At 38.6% G+C, this 26,480-nt stretch overlaps 1 protein-coding gene across 6 annotated transcripts in view; it reads left to right on the forward strand.

Moving 5' to 3' along the window:
• The window catches only part of bzw2 (basic leucine zipper and W2 domains 2), a 99,548-nt gene that overhangs the window by 6,346 nt on the left and 66,722 nt on the right, over positions 1 to 26,480 (forward strand). The window contains exon 2 of one of the 6 annotated variants that reach the window (XM_069913778.1): positions 23,276 to 23,374. The exons of the other annotated variants lie outside the window; for them this stretch is intronic. The gene's annotated coding sequence lies outside the window, so the exon portion shown is untranslated. The remainder of the gene's footprint in view (positions 1 to 23,275; positions 23,375 to 26,480) is intronic. 6 annotated transcript variants of the gene reach the window in all.

The following is a 26,480-nucleotide window of genomic DNA, read 5'->3' on the forward strand; positions in this document are numbered from 1 at the left end:
TTAGCAGAACACGTACCGAAAATGGTAAATTTAGACCAAACTGGATTTATCAAAAAAAGACGCACAACAGACAATATTTGTAAATTTATTAACTTAATTCATGCAGTAGAAGGAAATAAAGCACCTGCAGTAGCAGTTGCTTTAGACGCAGAAAAGGCCTTCGACAGAGTAGAATGGAATCTACTTCCTGCAAAACAATTTTCTATTCTTTTAATCCCTATAGTTCACTGTGTGAGTCCTACCCAAGTTTGTCTTCTGAAAGTGCAACACCTCACACTTGCCTGCATTAAATTCCATCTGCTGTTTTACAACTTATTTTTCCAGCTGTTCCAGATCCTGCTGAAAGTTTTGAGAGCCTTCCTTGCTGTTCACTACATCCCCAATTTTGATATCATCTACAGAGTTGCTATTCAAATTTACCTCATTGTCATCCAGATTGCTGGTGTAGATGACAAACAACAATGGACCCAGCACTGATGCCTGAGGCACTCCACTCGTCACAGATCTCCAGTCAGAACAATGATCTTCTGGCTTTTCCATCAAAGTCAACATCAAATCCAATTTACTAGCTCATCCTGGATGCTAAGTGACTGAACCTTGTTGTGCAATCTTCCATGTGGGTCCTTGCCAAAGGCCTTACTAAAGTCCAAATGGACAACACTCACTGGCTTTCCTTTAAAGTTTTTAGTAACCTCTGCAAAAAAAAACTATTACGATTATTTAGACATGACTTGCCATGCACAAAGCCATTTTGAGTATGCCTAGTCAGTCCTGACAATCCAAGTACTGTATATCTGACCTCCTATGATACCTTCCAACATCAGCCCATAATTTTTTTGGATTTTCCTTTGTCTTGTCTGCCAGAACAATCTCATGCCTTCCTTTCGCCTCTGGATTTCCTTAAGTATTTTCTTGCAGTTCTTATGCTCCTCAAGTACCTTGTTGATTCTCTGCTGACTTTTCTGCTGAGCACCTCCTTCTTAACCAGGTCCTCAATATCTGTTGCGGGAAAAAAAATCACTGAAGCAATAGAATGATACAGCTTTGACAGAATTAGTTTCAAAAGATTTAAGTGGATTGACTTTGTGGCATATGATCACTCAATTAGGAGTTATATACAGTGATTAATTATCAAATTAGGAATAATTATTTCTTAAATACTGAACTTTAATTTCTCATGCAACCCGGGGGCATATTACGCAAACACTTTTTAATTACATCTGTACATCAATCAATGTCCACTGCATTGACTTAAACGTTAAGAATAAACAATTAGCAAAATGTACTCATATACTAACAAGAGTTTGTTAGTTTGAGGACAGAGAGAAAATGGACAAAATATCCAGAGTCAATTTTGAGTCGAATGAAATGCAGCAAATCTGTAGCAGTGTCCACCAAGGGGAGATTCTCTGTTTCATAGATTCTTTTAATAGATTCATCCTTGAAGTACTAGCGGACCTTTGAGAAAGTGCTATCTGAAGACCAGTACATTTGAGCATTGGGTGTGCTGACTTGGGCATAAAGGAGATTGAACAATGACCCAAAGGATGTCTGTAACCTTCCTCTGAAGTTTGAAATGGAAACTCCTCGAGCATGCAGACCAATTCCAAGCAGAAAAATGGAAGTGGTTTTTCAAAATGGAAGGGCATTTGTGATGCCTGACCTACCCTTTCATTTTACCCCCACCCCATCTCCCTTTCAATAATCTAGGCTTCAACATAGATTTATGGATTTGCAATGTGGAGTTTCAAACCAGGGCAGCCCATTTCTTTTCCCTTGTTCTCCTGCTTTCTTTAATTGTTATACACATAGAGATGTTAGACACAAGATCTTCTTCCCAGCCTCGAAAGACTTCCTTTCTGAAACAAAGTTGGAGAAATGATGTTACTACCTTGCATCTCTTCTTATTCCCTCTCCCTATCCATTCTGTTCCCCTTGGAATTCAATATATTTTGAGTAAGGTTCAACTTACTAGTTTCTGACACTGAAGAGATTAGATCAACCATCATCAATATGAATGCTGGAGCAGGCTTGAGAAATCTATACTGCTATTTTCTAGTGTTATTTGCGTCTAACCTTTCCTCTCTTCAAAAGATGCTGGAAACACTCAGCAAATTTGACAGCATCTGTGGAAAGAGAAAGAGAATTAACATTTCAGTTTGAAAGTTTTTTGATTTTTCTTCTGTATTCTGTGTACTACTTTTTATTTTTTTTCCATTGTAAAATCCTCACCAACCCACAAATGGTTTAATTTCTTTGTGGAATTAAATGTCGCCTTCATTCACTTAATAATAATTATCAAGCAGTATCAGAATTGAAGATCTTAAATGTGTTGATGATGAGATTCCTATATTGACCTCTTTATTGATTAAACAAATACTTTTAATTCAAATGGGTTGAAAACATTAATGTTGTCAGAACTGGTCATCTTTGAGTTGAAATAAATGTATTTATATTTTATCTTGTACTTTGTAGCTAAGTAGTTCTAAATTATCATATTTGCATCGAAGAGGAATGGGCTATTCAGACTGCCAAGTTAATACTGACCATCAGGTACCCAATTTTCCCAGTCCTATTTGCCAACACATGCTCTGCTGTATATTATGCCATGGCGATCTAAGTACTTATCCTGGTCTTAAATTCAAATGATATCCTGGGAAGTTGTGAAATTATCCTTAATAAATTTGATTATTTGTAAAATGGGACCAGAAAATAAAAGTTTCTGGAAAAAAACAATAATGCAGGATGAAGGGATCAGGCCCGAAACTTTTGTGATACATCTTTGACTCCTATGGATGCTGTGGGACATGCTGAGTTTCTACAGCACTTTTGTATATTTAATGGAAAGATTATATTGCTTGTAACCTTGCAGATTAATGAGCAACAATACCAAAATATCCCCATTACCCCTTATCCTCACCCCTGTTTCTACCCCAACTCCTTCCCCCCCCCCCACCCTCATGGACATTACTTCATCTCTTTATACTTTGCAGAGTACCCCTGTGACTGTTCCCATCAGTAGCAAGTATTGTTGAGCGAACAACCTACCGGGGACAAGCCACGGCGATCAGGTCTCCAGCATGGAGCCTCGTCTTGTGGCTAAGATGGGATGGGAGGAGTAGAAGTGGGAAGAGTAGAGGTGAGCTGTAGTGATAGGGAATTCCGTAACTAGGGAAACAGATAAGAGGTTCTGTGGAAGAGATAGAGTATCCCAGATGGTATGCTGCCACCTTTGTGCCAGGGTCCAAGATCTCTCTGATCGAGTTCATGGCATTCTCAGTAGGGAGGGTGACCAGTAGGTGTTGTAGTCCATGTAGAGACCAATGACGTAGGTAGGAAGGTCTGCAAAGAGTGTTCAGGGCATTAGGTGCTAAGGTGAAGGATGGGGGCTTTAGGATTGTGATCTCAGGATTGGTACCTGAGCCATGTGCTAATGAGATTAAAAATAGGAGGATAATGCAGCTTAACATGTTGCTAAAGGGATGATGCAGGAGGGAGGGCTTCAGGTTTCTGGATAATTGGGCTCTCTTCCAGGGAAGGTGGATCTTGTTTGGACGGGACGATTGCACCTGAACAGCAGAGGGACAAATATCTTTGTGGGAAGGTCTCCTAGTGCCACTCCAGGGCGTTTAAACTTGATTTGCAGGGAGTTTGGAACCAGAGTGCCAGAGAATAGGGGAGTGGGAAGAAAAAAGATGAAGTAAAGATTGCATGAAATGTCAGAAGTCAAAAGGTTGTATTTGGTGCACATTTTCTCAAGTCCATCTATTTAAATGCAAGAAGTATTGTAGGAAAGGCAGACGAGCTGAGAGCATGGACTAGCACATGGAATTATGACATTGTGGCCATTAGTGAGACTTGGTTGCAGGAGGGGCAGGACTGACAGCTCAATGTTCCAGGGTTCTGTTGTTTCAGATGATAATTAAAGGGAGAGGAGTGGCATTGCTCATCAAGTAAAATATCACAGCTGTCCTCAGGCAGGACAGACCAGAGGGCTTGTCCACTGAGGCTATATGGGTGGAGCTGAGGAACATGAAAGGTATGATCACACTAATGGGATTGTATTATAGACTGCCCTAATAGTCAGTGAGAATTGAAGGAGTAAATCTGTAGAGAAACAGCAAATAGCTGCAGGAAACATGAGGTTGTGATAGAAGATTTTAACTATCCACATATTGACTGGGACTCCCATACTGTAGAAGGCTGGATGTCTTGGAATTTGTCAAATGTGTTCAGGAAAGTTTTCTAAATTAATATATAGAGGTAGCATCTAGAGAAGAGAGCCATTCTGGATTTCCTATTAGAAAATTAGATACGATGTATGATAGAAGTATGTGTAAGTGAACATTTTTGATCCAGAGATTTTTTTTTAACTTTATTTATTTGTTCAAAAAACATATAATATATGACATATACAACAATTAAACATGAACATGAACATTTTTTATATATATAAAAAAAAAGAGAAAAAAAAAGATCCCCCCCCCCCTTCAGCCAAATATTATCTCAGGAGAGCCATAAAAAAAGAAAAAAGAATATTTTTTAAAAGTCAAATATACATGTTAAAATCTAATCAATATAAATTGAAATGTAAATATTCTGAGTATAACAGCCACTTATTAATAATAATAAAACAATTATAATTATCACGTGAAACACGTAATTTTTTTCATCATTAAACAATATTTCATCTCATTATGCCATATATTAATATCAATCATATTTGTATCTTTCCAGATACGAGCAATACATTTTTTTTGCTATGGATAAAGCTAAATATACAAAAGGAAGCTGAAACTTATCTAACTCCAAGCCTTTCAGAGGTTGCAAATTACCCAATAAAAATACTGTTGGATCTAAAACTATTTTAATCTTGTACTGATATTGAATTTTCTTCCAAAAAGATTGTATATGTATACATGACCAAACAGCATGAAAAAAGTTCCAACTGTATCACCACATCTAAAACACAAATCTGATTCATTAAAACCATATTTTTTTAATTTTTCAGGTGTCAAATATAATTGATGTTAAAAATTGTAATTAATCATTACATAATATGCATTTATCAATCTAGTTACACTATCATAACAGATATCTAACCAATCCTCCTCAATAAAAGTAAAACCGATATCCGCTTCCCATTTAATTCCAGATCTATCCCAACCCTTTTTATCCATCCAATAAGTGGCTGTTATACTCTGAATATTTACATTTCAATTTATATTGATTAGATTTTAATATGTATATTTAACTTTTTTTTAATATTCTGTCTTCTTTTTTTATGGCTCTCCTTAGATAATATTTGGCTGAAGGGGGGGGTCATTTTTTTTCTTTTTTTTTTCTCTTTTTTTTTTATATATATAAAAATGTTCATGTTTAATTGCTGTACATGTCATATTATTTGTTTTTTGAACAAGGTTTTTAAAAAATATCCATAAATGAAATGTAACCCTTCTCTGGTAGCATCATAAGAGAAGTCTCAAATTTAGTCATTTTAGGTAAAATCATATCTCCACCAAACATACATTTTCCCAAAGATCAAATTTGATAATAAATAAAGAATTCCTATCAATACCAAAATCTTCCCTCATCTGATTAAAAGATAAAAACTTAGCCTCTTTAAAACAATCTCCCAAATTTTTCACACCTTTAAATCTGCAATGCAATAAATTTTGATTATGTATTGAAAAAGAAATAAGTTGATTATTATACAACAGAGTCAAAGCCAATAATTTACCCCTAGAACCTATCATTTTATTTTTCTTTATCCATAACTTCATTAAATGTTTTAGTATAGGCACATATATTGTTGTAACAAATTCATATTCCACCTAAACAAAAATTGATGTATTTCAAATTCAGAAATACTTGTCATCTCAATTTCAGCCCAACTAGGAGGCGTACCACATCCATCAATAAACTGATAAATTTAAGTTGGGCTGTTTCATAATAATTTTGAAAATGTGGTAAACGTAATCCTCCTAGCTCATATTTCCAAGTTAATTTATTCAAAGCTACTCTCAAAAATTTACCCCTCCCTAAAAACTCCCTAACCATTTTATTTAAATCTCAAAAAAAATGTTATCATGTAAATACAGAATAGATTGAAACAAATATTGTATACGCGGAAAGATATTCATCTTAATTGTATTTATCCTTCCCATTAAATTAATAGGTAAATCTTTCCATTTAATCAAATCAGTTTTAATTTTTTTCATTAACGGAGCATAATTTAATTTATATAAAGATTGATAATTAACTTTCAAAATTATACCCAGATATTTAACTTGATCAGTTCACTTCAAATTAATAATATTCTTATAAACTGAATAATCTCCTTCACTTACCAGTAATATTTCACTTTTTTACCATTTAACTTTATATCCAGAAAGACATCCATATTGTATTAAACATTCCTTCAAATGCAAAAGAGACTGAGCTGGATTTGTTAAATACACCAATATGTCATCAGCAATTAAATTAATTTTATACTCCTCATCTAAAATTTTCATACTTTGTATCTGTGTATTTTGTCTTATCAACTGTGCTAAAGGTTCAATCACCAACGCAAACAAAGCTGCTGATAAAGGACAACCTTGACGAGTTGATCGAGTTAACTTAAAAGATTCCGAAATCAAATCATTCGTCAATACTCTAGCTTCCGGTTTACTATTTAGAGCCCTAATCCAACCAATAAAAGAAGGACCAAACTTAAATTTCTCCAAAGCTTTAAACAAAAAATTCCATTCAACTCTATCAAATGCTTTTTCTGCATCTAAGGATATCACCATCGGATGATCTAAAGATTGTCGAAATCTATTAATCAAACTAATCACTCACAAAATATTATCTAAAGCATATCTATTCTTTATAAAACTTGTTTGATCAATATGAATCAACTTTGGTAAAAATTTAGCCAATCTATCCACTAATATTTTAGCTATTATTTTATAATCTACATTTAACAACGAATTGGTCTATATGAAGATACCTTCAAAGGAGCTCTATCTTTTTTAGGAATTACTGTAGTTAAAGCACTAGAACAAGACTCAGGTAAATCATAATGTTCTCCAATTTGTCGTAATACATCCCCAAACATTATAGATAAATCATCATAAAAAATTTTATAAAATTCAACCGAAACTCCATCATCACCGGGCGATTTACCATTCGACATTTCCAGCACAACCATTTTAATTTCCGAATCAGTAAATGGTTCTTCTAACTCCTGTATATCTCCATCCTCTAACATCGGTAAATTCAACTGTGATTAAAAAAAATCAATCGATCCAGTTTCCTGTTTTCCTTCAGATGTATATAACTTTTTATAAAATGAATAAGATTCATCATTAATCTCACAAAGTTTATGTAATAAGAGAATTCCGTCTAACAGCATTAATAGTCCTTGATATCTGTTCTTTCTTTAATTGCCATGCCAATACCTTGTGTGCTTTCTCTCCCCATTCGTAATACCGTTGTTTAGTCCTTTTAATCACACATTCCAATTGATAAAGATTGCAAGGTATTATATTTCAATTTCAGCCTATTCTGATCTTCTGTAGTATCTTTCTGAAATTCCTTTTCTAACTCACCGATCTGTTTCTCTAATTCAAGACTCTGATTTAATCGATTCTTTTTTTTTAATTTTATAAGTATAACTAATTATTTGTCCTCTCAAATAAGCTTTCATAGCATCCCATAATACAAACTTACTTTGAACAAATTTAGAATTTTCTTTTAAAAAAATAATTTGTTTTTTGAAAAAATCAATAAATTCTGTATTTTTAACATTGTATTAAATCTCCAACAATAAGCTATTTGAATTTTCTCAGAAGTTTCAAATGTAAAATATAACAGAGAAATATCTGAAATCACCCTACTTTTATATTCCGCTTATTGTATTTTCCCTTGTAAATGTGCCGATACTAAAAAGAAGTCAATCCTTGAAAACGATTCATGTCTAGGTGAATAAAAGGAAAAATCTTTCTCCGTCAGATTAAGACATCTCCAAATATCTACTCAATTAAGATCTTTCATCAATACTTGGACCTGGATTGCCATCTTGGATTTTTTAACTTTCTTCGGAGATTTATCTAATAAAGGTTCCAAAACACAATTAAAATCACCACCAACTAAAATATTATCATTAGCTTGACACAAACATAAAAATGCATCCGAAATAAATACTTCATCATCTGCATTTGGAGCATAAATATTAAGTAAAGTAAAGTCAAAAATTCACTAAAAATCTTACAATTCAATTTAAGAATATATCCTGCCTTTCCCTCCATTGATTGTAATTCAAAAGATAAATTTTTATGTATCAAAATTGCTATGCCTTTCGCGCTAGAATTAAATGAAGAAGAATATACAAGCCCAACCCAATCCCTTTATAATTTCACACTTTCCTTCACATTCAAATGTGTTTCTTGTAAAAAGGCAATATCAATTTTCATTTTCTTAATATACGCCAAGACTCGCTTACGTTTAATCGTACTATTTAATCCTCAAACATTAAAAGTAGCAAATCTCAACTTTGACGTATCTACTATTATTACTAAATACCAATAATATCTTGATATAAAATCTCAAATCAACGTATATAGGCCCTCCAATAAAAAAAATCACAAATTAAAAACTAAGAAAAATATATAAATATTTTTAAAAAATTTTAAAATTCCCCCCTCCCACAAAAAAAACTACCAAAAGGTAGTAATCCCCTAAACAAAAATTGGGTGTGAATCACCCACCAGTGGCTGATGACAAGTAAAGAACTTAGTGCAAATCACCCCCTCGCCAGCCAACAATCAGTAACATCCAAGTATCATAATGACAAGAGAAAAAATAAAGTAAGAAAATTCTTCCTTTCATTCAAAAGACTCCAATCCCGAAGATCCCATTTCAGATGGAGGTGGACTCTTTCCATTCCCATTTTTCCCATTTCTGCCATTTCTTCTGTTTCCACAGCTACCAAATTTTTCTTTAGGAGATGATGGTGGACTGCATCTTTGTCCTCTTACATCTGGCAATGAGTCTTCAAAAATAATTGCTTCACAATCAGTTTCAAAAAACCGAAATTTGTAGTCTCCTTAAAAGACCTTCAACTCTGTAGGGTAACGAAAAATAGACTTATAATCTTTACGCCACAAAACTTCTTTAACTGGATTAAATCGACGTCAACTTTGAATGACATCTTGACTCAGATCAGGATAAAAAAAGACTCTACTATTCTGAATCAATAATGGGGTTTGTCGTCTCGCATTTTGTAATGGAAGTCGAAGTATTGCTTCTCTATCCAAATAACTCAGACATCAAATTATTACCGGTCTCGGGGGTTGACCAACTGAGGGTATTCTTCTTAAAGTTCTATGGGCTCTTTCCAGTGCAAATCCCCCAGGGAAAAATTCTTGCCCTAATATTTGCAGAATCCAGTCTTTAAAGAAACGAAGAGGGTCTTGTCCTTCTATACCTTCTGACAAACCAACAATTTTCACATTATTCCTTCTGCTTTGATTTTCCAAATAATCTATTTTTTCTTTCTAGCTCCTTCTCACGATCTCCTAATTCTATAACTGATTTTTCCACCTTTAACACTTTCTGTGTTAGAAGTCACTTGTTGTTTACAGTACAAAAAAGCAGTCAGAAATTTTTAAAAATTCTTCATAAGATGCATCCACACGTGTCTTAACCATATTTAATTCTGAACTTATACCAGCATTCATTTGAACCATTTGATTCATTTGAGATGTCAACAAATGTTTTATAACAGCTTGAATAACTGCATTTAATTGCATACATTGTGAATCAGTAAATCTCAGCTCTGCTCTCTCTGACATGGTGGCAGAACAAGGTAACTGCAGCTGCTGCTGCAATTCAACAGAAGGCATTTTAAAAGTTATACTGCGGGTATGGACTCCCAGCGACGGCACCCCGACTTCCTCAGGGGGTCGCCGCTGGTCTTCCCCCGCATCTTGCTGTTTTCTCATCAATTCGCGAAGAAAAACAATTTCTTCAGATTGAAATGCTACCTGATGCATTTCCAACAATGGAGTCACCTTCCTGCATGCTCCGTCCATTGAAATCGAAAGGATTTCCAAATTGTGGTCCACTTCTTGGGAACACGCACCTTCTTGCGGAGAACAGGTAATTCCAGCGCCATCCTTCATTTGGTGAGCAATAGGTATTTTTGTTTTAGCCCTAAATCTTTGGGATTTAGACAATGAAGAAATTGAGCCTGGGGCTGTATCAAGTCATCTAGGCCCCAAATCTTCAGCACTTCGAAAATGTAACTTCTTTTGAACTTGAGGTTTAGTCTTTTTACCATTAGGGGCCATAATAATTCCTTAATACTTTAAACTAAAATTTTAAAAGTTTAAACTTGAAAACAAAGGGTTAAAAAACGGGTACTTAAAAGTCTGGCCAGAGAGGTCGAGACTGCATGTTGGACTCTATGCCATCTTGCCATGCCCCTTGGATTCAGAGATTATAATGCCATTACTTTCAAGTTAACTGGATAAGGGTAGGTTTGGAATTCAGGTTGAGATTCTAAATTGGAAGAAGGCCAATTTTGAGGAAATGAGAAAGGATCTAGAAAGGTGGATTTGGATAAGTTGTTTTCTGGTGAGGATGTGTTCAGTAAATGGAAGGCCTTCAAAGGTGAAATTTTGATAGGACATAGTTTTTGCGTTCCTGTCAGGATTAAAGGCAAAGTTAACGGGCAGAGGGAACCTTTGTTTTCGAGAGATATTAAGGATCTGGTTTGGAAGGTGTATGGCAGGTACAGGCCACAAGGAACAAATGAGGTACTTGAGGAATATTTTAAAAATGCAGTTAAAAAATTTAAGAAGGAAATCAGGAAGGCTAAAAGAAGACATGAGGTTGTTCTGGGAGACCATGTGAAAGAAAAGAACAAAAGGATAGAAAGGGACAAAATTGGTCCCCTTAAAGATCAGAGTGGTCAGCTGTTATGGAGCCACAAGAGGTGGGGAAAATCTTAAATGTTTTCTTTGCATCATATATTTAGGAAAGTGACACAGAGTCTAGGGAAGTAAGGAAAACAAGCAGTGAGGTCATAAAACTTAAAAGTAGTGATTTTTTTCAATTTTTTTCTTTCCACTCACATAGCACCTTAAATAATCCCGATGTCATAGGTGCTCTGTGATTAGTATGGGATTACTTAAGGTGGTGTGTGAGCAGAAAGAAAAAGTTTAAAAACTACTGTTCTAATTGTACCTAACTTACTTATTTTGTGCATGGTTTCATAACTCTAATGGAAATGGGCCAATGACAATTTTTCTCAAGCAAAATATTTCAGTAACAATTAGGTCTAGAGCAGTAGTTTTCAACTTTATTTTTTCCATTCACATACCACCTTAAGTTTTTTTTTTGGACATTCAGCCATTACTAATCACAGAGCACCTATGGCATCGGGATTACTTAAGGTGGTATGTGAGTGGAAAGAAAAAGTTTGAAAACCACTGCTATAAGGCATAAAGAGGAGGAGGTGCTTGCTGTCTTAAAGCAAATAAGGGTGGCTAAATCCCCAGGGCCTTAAAATATATTCTCTCAGAGCTTGAGGGAGGCTAGTGTAGAAATTACAGGGGCTTAGGCAGAAATATTTAAAATGTCCATAGCCATGGGTAAGGTGCTGGAAGATTTTGTTCCGTTGTTTAAAAAAGGCTCCAAAAGTAACCCAGGAAATTATAGGCTCATGAGCCTGATATCTGTAGTAGGTAAATTATTGGAAGGTGTTGTCAGAGATTGGATATACAAGTATTTGGATGGCCAGAGACTGTTTAGGGATCATCAACATCACTTTATGCGTGTTAGATCGTATTTAGCCAATCTAATGGAGTTTTTCCAAGGAGGTTACCAGGAAAAGCGGAGAATGTTTTCTACATGGACTTTGGTAAAGCCTTGATAAGCTCCCACATGGGAGGTTAGTCAGGAAAGTCCATACGCTTAATATTCATGGTGAGGTAGTGAACTGGATTCGACATTGGCTACACTGGAAAAGCCAGAGAATGGTAGTGGATGATTGCTTTTCAAACTGAAGGCCTATGACTCCGGGATCAGTGCTAGGACCATTGTTGTTTGTTATTTATATCAATGATCTGGATGATAATGCGGTAAATTGGGTCCACAAGTTTGCAAATGACACAAAAATTGAGGAAGGCTTTCGAAGCTTGCCGAGAGATCTGGGCCAGCTGGAAAAATGGGCTGAAAAATGGGAATTTAATGCAGACAAGTGTGAAGTATTACATTTTAGAAGGACAAACCAAGTAGGACATGCACAGCAAATTGTAGGAGACTGAGGAATGTCGTAGAATAGAGGGATCTGGGAATATAGACGCATCATTCCTATAAAGTGACATCACAGATAGATAGGGTTGCCAAGAGTGTTTTGGGTATATTGACCTTTTAAAAAAAAAAAATCAATGTTTTGAGTAGATGGGTTGGAATGTTATGATATAGTTGTATAAGCCATTGGTAAGGCCAAATTGGCAGTATTGTGTTCAGTTTTGGTCACTTAACTAAGGGAAAGATATCAGTAAGATTAAAAGAGTGCAAAGATGTTATGAGGATGTTGCTGGGATTTCAAGAACTGAGTTGCAGGGAAAGATTAGACAAGTTAGGACTTTATTCCCTGGAGTGCTGAAGAATAAGAGGAGATTTGATAGAGGTATCCAAAATTTTTATATCTTTTCCAGTCTATACCAATTTTTATCCCTACATATTTTTTTTGGAGTCACTGGAGCACCGAAAACTCACGCAGACATGGGGAGAAGGTCCAAACTCCTTACAAACAGCTCAGGATTCAAACCCTGGTCCTGATCCTGGCACTATAACAGGGTTGGTCTAACCACTATACTAACCGTGCTGCTGTACGTTTGTACTTACACACACATACCCGTGTTTGCGTGGGATTCCTCCTACCCTTTCAAAACAAAGGATGGGAGGTTAATTTGGGTGTAATCGGGTAGCATGGTTTTAAATGGCCAGAATCGGCATCTACTGTGCTTAAGAATTTTTTTTAATTTAAAATTTAAACAATATGTTAGATAATGAAATAATCTGCCTCCAGTCAAAAAACATGAGTTGTATAATGTGTTGCCCATCACAAGTAAATGATAACCAATGAAGTCTCTTTTGCACTGTTTATTCACAGTTGTAAATTAGTAAAGGAAGCAATTAAATTTTGCACAGCATGCTCCTGCAAAATTGTGAGATCATTGACCATGGTCTTTTCCTCATTGAAATAGTGGTTGTGGAATAAATGTTGATGTGGGACAGCAGAAAGAGCTTTAATTTTTTTCTGTGACAGTCATGGGATCTTTTAAGTTCTCTTCTGCATTTCATACCAATGCTGCAGAGTTTCTTTCACAGTGGACTCAAATATCAAATACATTTAGAAAAAAAAATGGCACATTTAATTAAAAATGTGCTCTTTGACAGAATATTTGGCTAGTTATTATTGTGTTTTACCAATTACTGATTGCTGTTTCACATTTAACAAAATATTTTTAGACATTTGATTGAGGATTTGAATTTAAATTTGTCTTTGTTTCTTAATTATACGAAGCCTGGAGATTTGAAACAGCATCTCAAATAATTATGGTATGAAGTAAAACTTGTCTCATTATATAAAGTTTTAAAAGGAAATGATGACTGAAGAGACTTCACTTGATTCTAATTCTTCAATTATATTTTTGTGATTTTTTTAATTACTGTTCCTAATTATCTATTTGTATTTTCTTTTCATTTTTGACATTGTGAAGTAATGGTCCAGATTGTGCTGAGTAGGGTTCATTGCCAGAACTTGCTACTGAGATAGAGAGTATAATTGACCTAACATACGTGCGCATATGTACTTAAGTCCAATCTGGATAACAACCTCCAAGACCTAGTGTGCAATCATAGTCTTTCAGTGCCTAATTGGGTCACTAATAGCATGCAAAGGCTATTAAAATTAAACATTTTTAAAATTTGATTACTTTTGAAAGGGAAAATTTAACACTTAGAAGTACTTATAAGTAATTGTAAAAGTTGCCAACCTTATTCTTGCCTTTTTCCATGCAGCCATAAAATCTGCATCTGCTGAATAACAACAGAAAATGTAAAACATCATTTGCAGCGAAAGAGGCAGAATTAACATTTCAGGCCAGAGCATTAATCCTGCTGATTAGAACATTCTTTGGCTTGGCTTCACAGATGAAGATTTATGGAGGGGTAATGTCCACGTCAGCTGCAGGCTCATTTGTGGCTGACAAGTCCGATGCGGGACAGGCAGACACGGTTGCAGCGGCTGCAGGGGAAAATTGGTTGGTTGGGGTTGGGTGTTGGGTTTTTCCTCCTTTGCCTTTTGTCAGTGAGGTGGGCTCTGCGGTCTTCTTCAAAGGAGGTTGCTGCCCGCCAAACTGTGAGGCGCCAAGATGCACGGTTTGAGGCGATATCAGCCCACTGGCGGTGGTCAATGTGGCAGACACCAAGAGATTTCTTTAGGCAGTCCTTGTACCTTTTCTTTGGTGCACCTCTGTCACGGTGGCCAGTGGAGAGCTCGCCATATAACACGATCTTGGGAAGGCGATGGTCCTCCATTCTGGAGACGTGACCCACCCAGCGCAGCTGGATCTTCAGCAGCGTGGACTCGATGCTGTCGACCTCTGCCATCTCGAGTACTTCGACGTTAGGGATGAAAGCACTCCAATGGATGTTGAGTTTGGAGCGGAGACAACGCTGGTGGAAGCGTTCTAGGAGCCGTAGGTGATGCCGTTAGGGGACCCATGATTCGGAGCCGAACAGGAGTGTGAACATTATAATTTAAATAATTGAATGCCTGCAAGGTCTCCTAATAACTCTTTCACTTGTTGGTTCTTCCAAATTATTTATAGCCACCAAATCATGTTAAAATGTAACACCTCTGTCCAGGGAAGATATTTACAAATCCTGATCAATCTTGCTTGCTTAGATGTCATAAATGCAGTTGATAGAAGATAATACAACATTGAGGAAATAAGAGAGATGCACCTTTGAAAGTTTAAGACAGTGTGACTGAAATAAATTTAATGAGGTGTACATATGACGAACAGTATTTGTTTTGGGATTTTCTCAAATGCAACCAATGCAATCAGCTACAGTAATGTGAAAATACATATTGCATGTTTTGATTGGAGATTCTCATTGTACACTTACCCATATAAAGACTGTCAGTGCAAATCTCCATTGTTAATTACTGAAACAGTGACAAAGTAGCCCAGGGGTTGTGTCCCCTGTTCATTGGGGTTGGTCATATTGATTGTTACCTGTTAAGTTTGTCTGATGCCCTTCTCATTCTGAGGTAATCAGATTTAGGTGGAAAGGAACCTGCTGATATTTTTTCCATACCTTCATGAGGGGATCAAGCCTGAAACATTGGTTATGTACCTTTATCTTTGTCATATAAAGTACATTGTTTGACCTACTGAATTTTTTCACCATTTATGTTTTTACAGTGTCTCCAGACTTTCATGTTTTACTAGGTGTTTATTTCATGATTTATTATATATTTTTCTGAAAAAGAAGTAACATTGATCTAATTGGGAGACTGAATTCAATGAAGATCTCAGATTAAACCTTGAACAAATGAATTGAACTTGCAGAACGAAGTTAACAGATATCGTAGAAAATTGGGTATTCTGTGTATACATGTTTTATGCAGTTTTCTGAACCAGAAAGTTGTAGCCCAGAGGCCAAGGCAATTTTTAATAATATTAATGCTATTTCACATGGTTTAAATATTATCTTAAAGCAATCTCTTGGTGCCTGCCACATTGACCACCACCAGTGGGCTGATATTGCCTCCAACCGTGCATCTTGGCACCTCACAGTTCGGCGCGCAGCAACCTCCTTTGAAGAAGACCGCAGAGCCCACCTCACTGACAAAAGACAAAGGAGGAAAAACCCAACCCCAACCAACCAATTTTCCCTTGCAACCGCTGCAACCGTGCCTGCCTGTCCCGCATCGGACTTGTCAGTCATCAACGAGCCTGCAGCAGACATGGACATACCCCTCCATAAATCTTCGTCCGTGAAGCCAAGCCAAAGAAAGAAATAAAGATTAAAATCTGTGCTGATCATTTTACCAAGGTTTTCACAGATATCTTCAATATCTCACTCCAGGAGGGCATGGGACTCACCTGTTTCAAACAGGCATCAATTATACCCAGGAAGAGTATAGTAACCTGCCTTAATAACTATCGACCATCGACCAGTAGCACTTACATCAACAACAGTCAGAACACAGAGATCTCACAATCCTGCTGTAAGGAAGACCTGTTATTAAGCTGAATTTGGTTACACTGAATCAAACATCGCCAGCATAATGCTGCCCCAGTATGTCATTTTACAAAGCATGCCAGCATTCCGGAAGCGAAGAAGGCATGACTTGTAATACAACAGTGTTGGTGTTGAGTGTGACATATAACATGCCTTATTTGACGGCATTTAAGACCAACTTTTTTTCCCAAAAAATTGCTAAAAAATCCCCCAGTTCTTGTATCTGAAGTTGAAATTAAGGTGATAATGGTGGCAGTGATTATTGTCTCTGAGTGGCTCACTAGCATCACCACCATCTAACGTTTGGGGCTGCTGGTGAACTGTCGGTAGGGGGAGCGGGGGGTGGGATCAGTGTGGGGCTGGTGGCTGGCTGTTGGGAGATTCACTGGTCCCACTGCCCTCTTCTTCCCCCGGAAGAGAGAAGGAGAGAGGGATCAGTGCGGGGAACGACAGCGGGCCACCGTGAGAGGAGAATCCTTTCACACAAATCATGCACACCTAAGTTTAACTGCGGTGAAATGTATTAGTGATTGTAAAATTGTGTACAGTGGGAAATTAGCTACCGCTATATGCAACGTATCAGATGATCTCCAGCCGACAGTTATGCAGCTACTCATATTGAAGACTGCACATTGTATGTTTCAATCCTGGCATATTCTGGCATTTTTGGGAGTAACCTACAAACTTGACCAAAAAAATTGAAGCATATCCCTGCTGAATCACCAGTGAGGCATGTTAAAGATCCTCACCCTCACAATTCTTTCACTGGTTGTTCCATCAATGATGGTGGCTCTTTTCCCTGATGTGACCTCTGCATGATTGATCAACTTGCAATAGACATGATGACATGATGGTATGGAACTTGATCACAGCTGATGAAAGCACATGAAGTGTGCACATAAATGGACATACACGCATACAGTTACAAACGCAAGCATTCACACATAAATGCACATCTCTGATCCTTGCTTTTTTTCTGTCTTGACAGTACTTATTCTGTGGCTGCAATAGGGAAAGTTCCATAAAACCATAAGACATGGGAGGAAAACTAGCACATTCAGCCCTTTTGAATCCATCCGACCATTTTTTTCATGGCTTATTGACTATCCTTTTTAATCCCATCGGATGATTAAAGCTATTGCATCAGTTGATGGTGTGGTTAAAGAAGGCATACAATTTGTGGGCCTTTATTTATTGTGGGATTGAATTCCAGAGCTGTGAGGTAAGTTTGCAGCCAAATAAGACCTTGGTCAGGCTCCACTTGGAATATTGTGTTCAGTTCTGAACACCTCATGACAGGAAAGATATGGATGTTATGCAGAGGAGATTTGCAAGGATGTGGCCAAGATTGGAAAGCATGCCTTAGGAGGATAGGCTGAGTGAAGTTGGTCATTTCTCCTTGGAGTGACAGAGCATGAGGGGTTTCCTGATAGAGGTGTAGAAGATAATGTCAGAGACATTGATTGTGTGGATGACAGGTGACAGTTTCCCAGGGCTGAAACAGCTTACACAAGTGGGCATCATGTTCAGGTGCTTGGGAGTAAATCCAGGGAGATGTAAGATGTGTGTTTTTCACCCCAAGAGTGTTGGGTCAATTGGACATGCTGCCAGCAATGGTGGTGAAGGCAGGTACAAAGGATCTTTTAAGATGCTATTAGGTGTGTGGAAATGAGAAAAAATGGAGGGTTATGTGCCGGGAAATTCTAGACAGTTTGTAGAGTAGGTTATTAGGTCAGCACAACATGATGGGCTGATGATTTCTAGGTTCTACATGTTCACTCTCTAGCTTCAAAACCTAGGCTTCCTCATCTCCCCCTGCAACTGCATCCTTGTCTTCCTCATTGTCAGTCCCCACTGCTCCACTCTCTCTAAACCCATGACAATGTGGCTAGGCACAGTTCAAATGCCACAGTCATCAAAATCACATACTCCAATGAGGAAGTGTACAGGAGTGAGATAGATCAGCTGATAGAATGGTATCGCAACCACAACCTTGCACTCAACATTAGCAAAACTAAGGAACTGAAACCAGAACAACACACATCACTCCTTATTGAGGGGTCAGAGGTGGAAAGGGTTAAGAACTTTTAATTCCTAGGTGTCAAAATCTCTGAGGATATGTTCTGGGGTCTCCCTGCTGATGCCATAATGAAGAAGGCTTACCAGCAGCTTTATTTTATTGGGAGTTTAAGAATACTTTGTATGTCACCAAAGAGACTTGCAAATTTCTACAGGTGTACCATGGAGAGCATTTTGAATAGTTGCATCACTGTCTGGTGTGTAGGTGCCAAAGTTCAGGACAGGAAAATGGCAGAGTTATGCACTTGGCCAGCGCCATCATGGTTACTCTTCATTCCATTAAGAACAGCTAAAAGATGTGGTGCCTCAAGAAAATAACTTTTATTCTCAAGGACCTTCATCACACAGGCTGCACCCTCTTCTCACTGCTACCATCAGGAAGGAGGTACAGGAGCCTGAAGACAAACACCCAATGATACAAAAAACAATTTCCCTCTGCCATCCGATTTCTGAATCGACGGTGAACCACAGACACTACCTCACTTTTTGTCTTCTTTTGCACTAATTTTTTTTTTCAAATATATAATTCATAGCAATTCTGATTTTGATTCTTCTCTGCATAACCCTTGATTCCTTTTTTCGTCAATAATTTATCTCCCTTAATCTGAAATAATCCCAATAATTTAGCCTCCATAGCTGTCTGGCAATGAATTCCATAGATTCACCACTCTCTGGGTATTTTGAAACATTCAGCACCTTTGTCCGTGATGACACATTGACTGGTAACTTTTTCTTGTAGCTCCCAATATGAACCGCATGAGTACGTTTTAGCCTTTCAATCCAATTATAAACTACGGCAACACTGTTTTTTTTGGCCAGTGTGTGACTGTTTCTTTGTTGATCCAAGTTGGAGTTGGTGTTTTACATCCATAGGCCAGTGCACTTTCTCCAAATGGTTTTCATGAATTTCATTCACAATATAGATTTTGCCCATGTTTTAATCTGATGGAAATGAACTCACAAAGCACATTAAATCACAATTTGAACACTGGTCTTTTGGATTTACAATTGCAACGTTTTTGTTTAGGTATTTGTATTTCAATTTCTTGTTTTAACATATTATTAACAACAAAATAACAAAAGGATGATGGAGGGCCTGTTGACTTTGTTAATGTTTTAGGAGTAGATGCATATGGAGGTGAAGTGGAAGTGGAAGTGTGTTTTGGGAAGAGTCTGATGAAGCAGTTTAAATCACAAGTTCATCAATTGTGCTTGTGCAAAGCTGTGTTAAAATGAAATGACACTGTGTATATAATTGGTGTGAAGAATCCCTGCTGATAAATTTATTCTTGAAGTAATGCCGATAGGAATGTGTGTTACTTCATGGTTTTTCTGAAAATAAATCTTTTACAACATCACTCACTAATTTTGGTGGGGTCGGGTAAGCAAACATTTAATGGACTAAATTATCCCTTTGGCAGTTGCTCAGAAGAATGAAGAGCCCAAAAACTTGGAGGCCAGGGTTTACCACCCAAGCATTCGGATTTGTATTAGGGGCACAGACATGTGGCTGGTGTTAGGTCTGCTTTGTTCATGAATGAGTGAGACAAACACCAGACTGAGTCGAAATCAGGGTTCTTTGTTCTTTATTACCGGATTGTAACACTTGCAACTAAACATGTTAGTCGGAGAATGCATTCTGCCGTTATCAGCAAAATGATGATTTTTTATACCCTTGGATACGTGCTTAGAACATCATCATATCATTACTTGTCCAATGACTAAAACTGTTGCTATCCTTTCCCTGCTAGCATCCTGCCTCTCAATCCATCAATGTCTCTCTTATCTTGTAAGTACAAGGATGCATTCACATCTTGTTACAGCCCTGTACAGGGTAACTCCTTACACATTCCCATCTCATGATGTTTTACCTAACAGGAGTACAAGGACACCTCCCCTTCTTGTTACAGCCCTGCACAGGGTAACTCCTTACACATTCCCATCTCATGATGTTTTACCTTACACTGGTCGTGCTGTTACTTCATAGCTCGAGCAAATTGAGTTTAACCCTGACCTTGCATTGTTTATGTGGAGTTTGCATATTCTCTCTGTGACTGCATGGGTTTCCTCTGGTTTACCCCTGTGCTTTAAAGTTGTGTGGGTCGATAGCTTTATGGGGAGCTCAAATTTGCCCTCAATGTGTAGATAAGTGATAACATCAAATGGGGAGATGGACTTGCTGGGAATGTAGAGAAAATAAGCAACAGGGAAAAGTAGTGGGGAATGTGATTGCTCTGTAAACTGGCATGGACTCCAGGCCTTTTTACACCATGTGGAAATATGGATCAAGGAATGGTGAATTATACCTCTTGTTAAGAATTCATTTTTTCCAATATTTTGTTGTTGTTCTGGACTAATTTAACTCCAGTAGAGTAAAATGTCTAAACTAAGGAAATAAGGCTTAAATAGTTGTGTGTAGGTTAGTTTGGAAAATAAATTATATTGTGCTACATGTTAAGTCATTTTGAAGAGTTACAAATAATGAATAACTTTATGAATTGCAATAATATTGTTATTTACCTGAATTTGATAGACATTCTGCACCGACATTTAAATAGATAGTTGATTAAACTATATAATTTTAATGATATTGAAGAGAAATAGACATCTGTTGGGCAAACGGTTTTTCAAATATTCCCATGAGATTAACTTGTGCTCATTTTATCTATTGTAATGACTGAAGATTGTTACATGAAAGATTGAAAATTGTGGCGATATGAATTGGTTAATGAACTGATAGTGTGCTTCATTGACTTTTACAAAGATTTGCAGACAAGCTTGCTTTGGTGGTTATGATCAGAGAGTGAAAGTCTGATTGTTAAATCCAGAGGAAAAATTATAGCATTGGAGCTTAATACACTGGTAATTAATTCTGATTTCCTTGCATCAACAATACAAAGATTTTTGTCATCAAAATAAATTTACTCTGTCATATTAGTCAAGTCAAGTTTATTGTCATCTGATTGTGTCATGGTTTGTCGAACACCAAGAATGACCAGAAGATGCAGAAGATTCTTCAAGAAGTTCAAACTTTTTATTTTCAAAAGCTGTGGCAATCAAAGAACAAGTCACTGACTGCCCACTCAACACAGCTCATAGCTGTTTTTTAATATTATAGTCCTGACTTAATTACATTTCTGCCCCCAATCATTCATAACCACATATCTTAGCAGTATGTCATCTCTTGGCTTGCCACAATTATTTTCCACCCATTTATTTAATCATGTTTTGAACCCTGTGTTTCATCATACCCTGCCACCAACCACCTCATCTTTTACTCACTCACTGTGGCAGATTGTAGTAAATAAATAATAAATTGTTACTTTTGTAGCATAGTGTGAGTAAATATAATGATGAACACATAGTAAATATAGTACATAGTAAATTGTTACATGGTAATGGATTCATGAATACATAATAAATAGTTCATTGTTCATGTGGTTTATTTTCCCTATATTCTCCCCTTTGAGAGCTACACACATAAAAGGTCAGAATAAACCACAGAAGTTATCACCAAAATTGGGTTATTTACAATTTTCCCTGTTCAGATCTCGAAGCATTCTCTTTCTACTTTCCTGGGCCACTGAGCCAAAAATTTGTCCCTTAATGTCTGAGACAGGAATAAAGGCCCAGAACCCCTCACAGACTATTCCCAACATTATTGTACTCCTCTTGATCATCTTGCACGTCATGCAGATTATAACAGTACTTCATTGGGACTTATTTCTCTTGGGAGTTTGGTTCACCAATCTCCAGGAGCATTGGGAATTGCTTCAATGTAGCATGCAGTAGAAGAGACTTAAAACAATGAAAAACACAACACAGCCCAATAGCGACAAATTGTACAATACCAACACTCAATCTTAGTCAACCACACTCCCCATTCTCCTGGCATGGTTTCCAACCAATCAAAGAATTGATGTCCAAACCCAACGTTCTTCTTAATCTCATTCTTAAATTCTTCAATTTGTCCATCACCCTGGTAAAATATCCTTCCTGACTGGTGTTATTAGGTATAAAGGTGCAGGAATGTTATCCAAACAGCAAACACGCACCCTTTTCCCGCTAGTAGCCAGACTAATGCCTGTCGATTTTGCCATGCCGTTATACTGGTTGTTTCCAATTGCTCTCCTAATGTAGAGAGGGCCTTGTTAGTGTAATTAATTGCTGGTTGTAATAAACATAATTTATCCATGCTACATTTTTTACTGATCCTTTCAGCAGGAAAAAGTGATTCCCACCCGTGTCACAATTTCATTTCTTGCCTTGAACTCATTGGGGATACCCCGAAGCTAACCTATACTGTCAATCCAAATTGCAAGATCAGAGGTATAATCCTTCCTGACTCGATGCAAGGTCTGTTGTAGAGGATCACCTAATCGCACCCTTGGGGATATTGTATTGTCTGTATTGGCTGTCACGTGAGAGCACTGTCCCCTACCTAGTCAAAGGACACACCAGCTGCCAAAGTTTGGTTCTGCCCCATCCATTAGTGCAAACCTTGTTGTTCGATCCATGTAAATTACCTGGACTGAACTCTCTAGCCTGCCTGTACTTGGCCTTGGGCCATTGTGTGTTATAACTGGATGAACCCTCCTGCAACCGAGCCATATGACCCTGCTAATGACCTGGGTCTTGATCACACTTGGGCACTGCTTGTGCATTGTCCTCTATACCCCTTTTGCCATTGTGTGCAAGTAGAGGAATTATAGAGCATGGGCACTTTGTGGCATACTGGTCTGGCCCTGGTACACAAGTGACTAACTGCTTGTCCTGGCTAACATTGCTGCTGTATAATTTGCCCATCGGTACCAGTAATTAGTGCATGTTTGTTGCCATGGCAATGAAGTAAATGTTGCACTCCTTTTATATCTTTTAGGTCTGTGAAACCTTGATATTACCATGCCAAGTCAGCCAAATTGATGGTTTCCAATCTGCACAGGAGTGGATGGGTGTGTTATCGCAAGAGGCAGAACTGGTCAGCCCCAAGTCATTTCCATCCCCACTATCTGGAGAAAGGCTGCAACCCACAGACCCATCCATAGTATTTTTGGGATCATTCATGGGCCTGAGAATCTCGCTTATTAGCTGGTCAACGTCCCTGTTCATCCTCCACTGCCCTTTCCTCTCTGCCAGTTACCTCAGGCTCAACATCCAGCTGCATCAATGGAACTTTCCTCATGCAGTGATTGAGATGATACCAGGTGGAGCATCCTTCCACCTGAACTGCAGTGGGTGATTACTGTGAAGGGCCCTTCCCTTCTTGGTTCATTCCACTTTCATCGGAAAGCACGGACCTAAACCTGGTCTCTAGTTTAATTGGTCCTTGGACGGTTTCTGGCTCCTTCTGTTTTTCCTGTGTATAGATAGGCTTATGTATCATGGTTAGTTGCTGCATATATTATTTTCCCACCTCACTGACAAAAGGCAAAGGAGGAAAAACCCAACACCCAACCCCAACCAACCAATTTTCCCCTGCAACCGCTGCAACCGTGTCTGCCTGTCCCGCATCGGACTTGTCAGCCACAAACGAGCCTGCAGCTGACGTGGACTTTTTACCCCCTCCATAAATCTTCGTCCGCGAAGCCAAGCCAAAGAAAGATATTATTTTAGATCAATTTCCAATTGCTCCAGACTAGGACCTTTGTACGGGCCTCTCCATTAGGGCACGGGCATGGGTCTCCCAGTGAGCATTTCATGTGGTGTCAAGCACGTCATCTGATTAGTTTACATGTGGTAGCTCATTAGTGCCAACAGCAAGGCATCAATCCAGTTAAGCTTAGTGCCTGCACAGATTTTGTTCAATTTAGTTTTTATGGGTCATTAATTCTTTCCTCCATGTCCTGTGACTGGGGAGAATATATTCATCTGAATCTCTGTTTTATTCTCAGGGCTTGTAATACTAACTTAACCACTTTTTGCATGAAGGATGACCCATTGTATGAACTGATTTGGGAAGGTATTCTGAATCTTGGGATCACCTTGTTTGTCAAAAATTTTACCACTGTTCCTGCTCCTAGGTCTTTTGAGGATACTGCCTCTACCCATCTACTAAATCTGTCAATGACCACCAGCATATATCTTTTTCCCTCTTACTGTCTTTATCATATCTACATCTTCTTTTCTTCTTTGGCTTGGCTTTGTGGACGAAGATTTATGGAGGGGGTAAAAGTCCACGTCAGCTGCAGGCTCGATTGTGGCTGACAAGTCCGATGCGGGACAGGCAGACACGGTTGCAGCGGTTGCAGGGGAAAATTGGTTGGTTGGGGTTGGGTGTTGGGTTTTTCCTCCTTTGTCTTTTGTCAGTGAGGTGGGCTCTGCGGTCTTCTTCAAAGGAGGTTGCTGCCCGCCAAACTGTGAGGCACCAAGATGCACGGTTTGAGGCGTTATCAGCCCACTGGCGGTGGTCAATGTGGCAGGCACCAAGAGATTTCTTTAGGCAGTCCTTGTACCTCTTCTTTGGTGCACCTCTGTCACGGTGGCCAGTGGAGAGCTCGCCATGTAACACGATCTTGGGAAGGCAATGGTCCTCCATTCTGGAGACGTGACCCACCCAGCGCAGCTGGATCTTCAGCAGCGTGGAATCGATGCTGTCGGCCTCTGCCATCTCGAGTACTTCGATGTTAGGGATGAAGTCGCTCCAATGAATTTTGAGGATGGAGCGGAGACAACGCTGGTGGAAGCATTCTAGGAGCCGTAGGTGATGCCGGTAGAGGACCCATAATTCGGAGCCGAACAGGAGTGTGGGTATGACAACGGCTCTGTATACGCTTATCTTTGTGAGGTTTTTCAGTTGGTTGTTTTTCCAGACTCTTTTGTGTAGTCTTCCAAAGGCGCTATTTGCCTTGGCGAGTCTGTTGTCTATCTCGTTGTCGATCCTTGCATCTGATGAAATGGTGCAGCTGAGATAGGTAAACTGGTTGACCGTTTTGAGTTTTGTGTGCCCGACGGAGATGTGGGGGGGATGGTAGTCATGGTGGGGAGCTGGCTGATGGAGGACCTCAGTTTTCTTCAGGCTGACTTCCAGGCCAAACATTTTGGCAGTTTCCGCAAAACCGGACATCACGCGCTGAAGAGCTGGCTCTGAATGGGCAACTAAAGCGGCATCATCTGCAAAGAGTAGTTCACGGACAAGTTTCTCTTGTGTCTTGGTGTGAGCTTGCAGGCGCCTCAGATTGAAGAGACTGCCATCCGTGCGGTTCCAGATGTAAACAGCGTCTACATTGTTGAGGTCTTTCAGCATCATGCTGAAGAAGATTGAAAAGAGGGTTGGTGCGAGAACACAGCCTTGCTTCACGCCATTGTTAATGGAGAAGAGTTCAGAGAGCTCATTGCTGTATCTGACCCGACCTTGTTGGTTTTCGTGCAGTTGGATAACCATGTTGAGGAACTTTGGGGGGCATCCGATGCGCTCTAGTATTTGCCAAAGCTCTTTCCTGCTCACAGTGTCGAAGGCTTTGGTGAGGTCAACAAAGGTGATGTAGAGTCCTTTGTTTTGTTCTCTGCACTTTTCTTGGAGCTGTTTGAGGGGAAGGACCATGTCAGTAGTTCCTCTGTTTGCGCAAAAGCCGCACTGTGATTCTGGGAGAATATTCTCGGCGACACTAGGTATTATTCTACTTAGGAGAATCCTAGTGAAGATTTTGCCTGCAATGGAGAGCAGCGTGATTCCCCTGTAGTTTGAGCAGTCTGATTTCTCACCTTTGTTTTTGTACAGGGTGATGATGGTGGCATCACGAAGGTCCTGAGGTCCCAACAAAGCTTGAAAAACTCATGCATTTTGACATGCAGAGTTTTGCCACCAGCCTTCCAGACCTCTGGGGGGATTCCGTCCATACCTGCTGCTTTGCCACTTTTCAGTTGTTCGATTGCCTTATATTTCTCATCCTGGGTGAGGACCTCATCCAGCTCTAGCCTTAGGTTAATCCGATTACAACAGCCAATGGCCCAATCCAAGTACAGGCAGACTGGAGTGTTTTGCAGTCCAGGAAATTTAAACTGGTTCAACAGCAAAATGTGCACTTAAGGTGGGGCGGAACCAAACCTTGATTCACAGCTGGTGCCCCCCCAACGAAGTAGGGGGG

Source organism: Narcine bancroftii, chromosome 1 (genome assembly GCF_036971445.1).
Source record: "Narcine bancroftii isolate sNarBan1 chromosome 1, sNarBan1.hap1, whole genome shotgun sequence".
Classification (NCBI taxonomy): domain Eukaryota; kingdom Metazoa; phylum Chordata; class Chondrichthyes; order Torpediniformes; family Narcinidae; genus Narcine; species Narcine bancroftii.